Raw genomic sequence first — 6,612 nt, 5'->3', positions numbered from 1 at the left:
AAAAATGGAGAGACCATATGTTTGCAAGAAACATGCATGCTCTTAGACTTTGTTATGAAGGCACAAAATGATAAATACAAGCAGCCCCATAGTCACAGCTAGATACTGCAGTGAAGACAACCAGTATGAATGACCCAAGTGCAGCAAGCGCTGACATCAACCACACACAGGAACGGTGGAAGTCAAGTCTCAGCTTGCCAGTTTTGCAGATTAACTGTGGAAAATAATTAAACATGCTCAGCTTATATATTGAATATCCTGACAGTACAGGGTGTTGGACATATGTATTATTAATGAAGGAGCTTGAAACAGGGAAAACCCGTCAGGATGTAACAGCAAGAACAGATTCGAATTACAGAGAACAAGGTCATATATCTTAACCCCTTCATGATGAGAGTTAAACAAATATTGAAGTGGTAATAAACTCAAAAGCAAGCATTTATTATATTGCATTTTACCAATTCTTAGATGTGACGGCTGCATTTTATTTTTTATTTGTACCTGGTGATTCAGCCAATCTGTTTTTTTTTCAACAGAAAAAGCTGTCCTGCAGATGTAGCAGTTACATGGATGAGGCAAACCATTTACCACAGGAAGAGGTGCTTACAATCATCAGCTTTTATTTATGTAAAACCCTAATCCCAAAAAGTAAGAAAAAAATAGTTGCTGTGATGGCTTATAAAGTATTAGCTGGAGTTTGGCTTCAATGTGTTAGTGTATTTAAATCGGGTAGTATACCTAACACTCCCCTGTGAATACAGAGGGAAATAGGCCTAAAAAAAGAAAACCGATGCAGCCACCACATCTAATGATTGGTAAGCTGCAAAATATAAAATGTTTTCATTTTGAGTTTATTACTGCTTTAATGCCTGAACCCAGTTTTTCAACTTTGGCATGCGTCAGTAAAACTGTATGTAGTGCTGGTAGATTTTCAATCTACTGCTTATAAGTAAATTTAGTGGGTTATCTGTTCATACATAGTCAGATTTGCCTCTGTTCCAGCTTGGCCGAGTTGCATGTAGTTTCACACTGTGCTTGTGGGTGTCGTTGTCGCCATGGGTCGGTGTTGGAAAGGCAACACGCTGAAGCGTATGAGTGCTCCTCTGTCCCGGAGATAACTCAGTGGAGGTGGTCCTCCGAGTTGCATTCTGGGAGAGGGTATTTATGGGAGAGACGCCATGTTCTGGAGTTCGTTTTCGTTCCACCTGCTGGCCCTCCTGGCCGACAGGTATGTGCTACTAGTACTCCCTCGTGGTCCTCTGTCCGGGAGGCCCACTCAGCTGCAGCGTGTGGGTGGGCCCAGAAGCCTGTCTGGGGCCTACCACAGCGGCAGAGGAATGGTCCTGAGCTGTCTGTTCTAGAGGGAAGAAGCTGGACAACTGAGAAGATCCCAGGGGAGGACCCGTCATGGAAGGATCATGCAGAGTGCTGGTCTGGAGAGGGGCCTGATGACTCAGTTGGAGGACGCATCCTAAAGTAATCCTATCGCATAGTACTGCCGGGTCGGCTTAAAGGTTCTAGTGCTGTGTTTGCTGTTCATCGTACACCATTACTTCCTGTGGCAGAGGATCGTACTGGTTTTGTTCCAATCAAGTCTGTGGCAGAGACTTTTGTTCATGCTGCGTACTGGCTGCTAGGTTAGTGAGAGAAACCTATCCGGGCGGGCAAAGATTCAACTCTAAAGAGAGAGTACATTCATCTACGAACTTTCAATTCCTAATACTACACTAAGAAAAGGTATTTGAACTTCCCTGCAACTCTCCTTCTACCTCTTTCCTGCTACTTCCTTCAATTTACGTTTATTAAAGCATTGGAAAAGATACTCAAGTGTCCGGTGCCTACATTGTCTGGTATTAAACTCAACGGGACCCTAGACCCGGTTCTGGTGAAATAAAATTAACAAAGGTGACGGTATCAGCCCGCTTTAAACCAGCAGCTCCACCGTGAGTTATTGCTACATGTGGGGGCGTCGTCCGGGATTGTTAGCCGTTAACCTCCCACAACCCTGAGAAGTATTTCACCGGGAGTTTACGTTGGAATACGTTTCTGGACTTTGTCAATTTTCGGAGAGAAGAAGGGGTTAAAGTGCAGGACTTTATTTCTGACTGTGTAGGCTGTGGATGAAAAGTAAAAGCCCGGGAGCTACGTGATCAGAAGAACAAGTGGGAGGAGCCTAACCTACTTGTTGCCGCGTGGGACGCGTGTGTGTGTTTGGCGCCAGAGGAGAAGAGAGGCCTCGTGATCGTGCTGAGAAGATCAGAGTGCAGCCATGTCTTCTTTTCCGTTAATACTGACAACTATGGGACCTAAGATGTTCCCTACGAGTACCGCTGTTGTTGACCGGAACACTGCTGACAGATACCGGCATTCGTCTGAAACAACAGGGGAGGTTTGTTCTCTACACAGTTGGAGATATTGAAGGGCTGGGCATGCTTTGCCGCAAGTGTGAAGGACTGGCCATACATCTCCGTCCATTTGTTCATTGTTTGCAGTGCGGAGAATATTTGTCCATAGTGGAGCAACCTACTATGTCACCCCGTGCTTATCAGGTGGACTGGGCTACAGGTATTGCCACAGTGGAACCTGCTGCCATTGCTGTTGGAGAACAACAGGCCGTGATTTCGCCTGTTGCCACCGAGAGTGTTCCTGAGGGAGATACCGCTGTCACGACTTCATCAGCGGACATCACTTTCATTTCCACGTCTACTACGCCTATCCCCGTTGTACCTGTCCAGAGGAAGGTGGGATATGTAAAGGCTTCCCGCGGCCGTGATTGAGGCCTACCCCAGAGACTACCTGAACCGGAGCCGGAGAAATACATGGATCCGGAGAAATCCACGTCAGGAACGGGTGAGAGATCAAAGGGGGACATATCTGGGACTCTTTGTAAATATTTGCCAGCAGAAGAGTTGAGAGACTCGGAGATAGATTCCATGTCAGATCTCTCTGGTGATGATGATTTGTTTGAGACAATGTCACAGGAACTATTGTGGGCCCAGGGCGAAGATGTTGCTTCTGCCTTGACTTTCTCAGAGTGGACAGCCATGGATTCTGGGAAGACATAACCTTGTGTGGAGCCGCACAGTACTACCAAAGAGACATTGTCTAAAGTTGCTAATTTGCTTCCGACACCCGTCGGGTCTATGGTGAGTAAATCACCGAACTCTTGTGTGCCTTCTGGTTTGGGGAAAAATAGATCTTTGCCTAAACTTGCACGTTTACAGAGAGTGCTTACTAAACGTGTTGCTACAGAATATGGTCTGGAGCTTCCCTATGTTACTCAGGAAATTATGCAGGAAATTGAGGCCAACCGGGAACTGTGGTACAGTGAAGCTGTTTGGGACTATTTGTCTGTGTCAAAACCTTTCCGGAAAACTGGATATTCTGTTGCCAAAGACGAATGCTTCAGTGGATGTTTCTTACACTGGAACTATGGTCGGCACATCTATGCTGACAAAGTGGTCATTTGCAGACCTGGAAAAGATGATATTGTGTACTTTATCACTACAGTGGATAAACTGGGAAAAAAACTGACATTGCCAGATCCTCGGTTTTATTGGTGATTACGAACAAAAAAACTTTGGGGTGTATAGTTAGAGAGTGTCAGTGTTTAGAGATCTTCGTGGTCAAGAGATAATGTTCATCTCAGCGTTTCTAAATCCAAAGACTTTTTGCTAGCTGGATTTTCTTTATTGAAAGAACATGGTTTGCTTTAAAAAAAAAATAGGGATGGACTTCTCAAGTTACTTCAGTTCGTTTTATTAAAAGAAAGAAAAAGATATACGGGAAGAGAGTGTCATTCTTCTTTTGGAATGAGACTTTGCTCCTAAACTGTTTATTGAGGGTACTGTACATATTTAGTGTGTGTCTAACTTTGTTTTTTTTTCAGGAACAATTGGATCTCCTATCAAGCTGTTAGGCTTTTCAGCTAGATAGACAGTGGGGTTGTGACAGTCATAATGTCATTTTGTTTGCGGATGTGAACATGTTGTTGTATAAATGTTGAAACTGTAATATCTCTATACTGTCTTTTCTTCTTCCTTGCCCTTATCCAAGTTTTAAGTTCAAATACCTACTCTCAGGCTTGGGAGTTATTTTGACAGACGCTGAGGACAACGTCTATTGTAGTGGGGGGGAGTATGTAGCGCTGGTAGATTTTAAATCTACTGCTTATAGATTTAGTGGGTTATCTGTTTATACATAGTCAGATTTGCCTCTGTTCCAGCTTGGCTGAGCTGCGTGTAGTTTCACACTGTGCCTGTGGGTGTCGTTGTCGCCATGGGTCGGTGTGGGAAAGACAACACGCTGAAGCGTATGAGTGCTCCTCTGTCCCGGAGATAATTAGGTGGAGGTGGTCCTCCGAGTTGCATTCTGGGAGAGGGTATTTAAGGCCCAGACGCCATTTTCTGGGGTTCGTTTTTGTTCCACCTGCTGGCCCTCCTGGCCAACAGGTATGTGCTAGGAGTACTACCTCGTGGTCCTCCGTCCGGGAGGCCCATGCACCTGCAGCGTGTGGGTGGGCCCAGAAGCCTGTCTGGGGCCTACCACAGCGGCAGAGGAATGGTCCTGGGCTGTCTATCTTAGAGGGAAGAAGCTGGACAACTGAGAAGATCCCAGGAGAGGACCCGTCATGGAAGGATCATGCAGAGTGCTGGTCTGGAGAGGGGCCTGGTGACCCAGTTGGAGGACGCATCCTAAAGTAATCCTATCACATAGTACTTCCAGGTGAGCTTAAAGGTTCTAGTGCTGCGTTTGCTGTTCATCGCAAACCATTACATCCTGTGGCAGAGGATCGTACCGGTTTTGTTCCAATCAAGTCTGTGGCAGAGACTTTTGTTCATGCTGCGTACTGGCTGTTAGGTTAGTGAGAGAAACCTATCCAGGCGGGCAAAGATTCAACTCTAAAGAGAGAGTACGAACTTTCAATTCCTAATACTACATTAAGAAAAGGTATTTGAACTTCCCTGCAACTCTTCTTCTACCTCTTTCCTGCTACTTCCTTCAATTTACGTTTATTAAAACATTGGAAAAGATACTCAAGTGTCCAGTGCCTACATTGTCTGATATTAAACTCAACAGGACCCTAGACCCGGTTCTGGTGAAATAGAGGTAACAAAGGTGACGGTAACAGCCCGCTTTAAACCAGCAGCTCCACCGTGAGTTATTGCTACATGTACATATCATCTTAGTGTATGCAGGTGAATTACAGCCCTGGCCAAAAGTTTTGAGAATGACACAAATAATAATTTTGCCTCAGTTTTTATGATGCCAATTTGCATATACTCCAGAATGTTATGAAGAGTGATCAGATGAATTGCAATTAATTGCAAAGTCCCTCTTTGCCATGAAAATGAACTTCATCTCAAAAAAACATTTCCCCTGCATGCCAGCTCTGCCAAAAAAGGAGAAGTGACATCATGTCAGTGATTCTCTTGTTAACACATGTCAGTGTTGATGAGGACAAGACTGGAAATCACTCTGTAATGCTGATTGAGTTAGAATAACAGACTGGAAACTTTAAAAAGAGGGTGGTGCTTGAAATCAATATTCTTCCTCTGTTAACCATGGTTACCTGCAAGGAAACACGTGCAGTCATCATTGCTTTGCTCAAAAAGGGATGCCCAGGCAAGGATATTGTTGCTACTAAGATTGCACCTAAATCAACTATTTATCAGATCATAAAGGACTTAAAGAACTTTAAGGAGGGAGGTTCAATTGTTGTGAAGAAGGCTTCAGAGCGCTCAAGAAAGTCCAGCAAGCCCCAGGACCATCTCTTACAGTGATTCAGCTGCGGGATCAGGGCACCAGCAGTGCAGAGCTTGCTCAGGAATGGCAGAAGGCAGGTGTGAGTGTGTCTGCATGCACAGTAAGGCAAAGACTTTTGGAGAATGGCCTGGTGTCAAGAAGGGCAGCAAAGAAGCCACTTCTCTATAGGAAAAACATCAGGGACAAACTGACATTCTGCAAAAGATACAGGGATTGGACTACTGAGGACTGGGGTAAAATCATTTTCTCTGACGATTCCCCTTTTCGATTGTTTAGGGCATCCAGAAGAAGCCTTGTCCAGAGAAGAAAAGGTGAGCACTACCATCAGTCATGTGTCATGCCAACAGTCAAATATCCTGAGATCATTCATGTGTAGGGTTGTTTCTCAGCCAAGGGGTCACTCACAATTTTACCTAAGAACACAGCAATGAATAAAGATTGGTACAAAAACATCCTGCAAGAGCAACTTCTCTCAACCATCCAAGAACAGTTTGGTGACAAACCATGCCTTTTCCAGCATGATGGAGCACCTAGCTATAAGGCAAAAGTGATAACTAAGTGGCTTATGGGGCGTACACACAGTCAGACTTTTCGGCTACAAAAGTCCGACAGCCCGTCTGACAAACTTTCGACGGACTTTTGGCGGACTTGCGGCGGACTTTCTAATGAACGGACTTGCCTACATACGATCACACAAAAGTCAGACGGATTCGTACGTGATGACGTACACTGGACTAAAATAAGGAAGTTGATAGCCAATAGCCAATAGCTGCCCTAGCGTGGGTTTTTGTCCGTCGGACTAGCATACAGACGAGTGGATTTCTGGGTCCGGCGGAGTTACCACGT

Source organism: Aquarana catesbeiana, linkage group LG10, assembly GCF_042186555.1.
Source record: "Aquarana catesbeiana isolate 2022-GZ linkage group LG10, ASM4218655v1, whole genome shotgun sequence".
Lineage (NCBI taxonomy): Eukaryota > Metazoa > Chordata > Amphibia > Anura > Ranidae > Aquarana > Aquarana catesbeiana.
The sequence above is the reverse complement of the archived record's forward strand: the minus strand, read 5'-3'. Positions refer to the sequence as shown.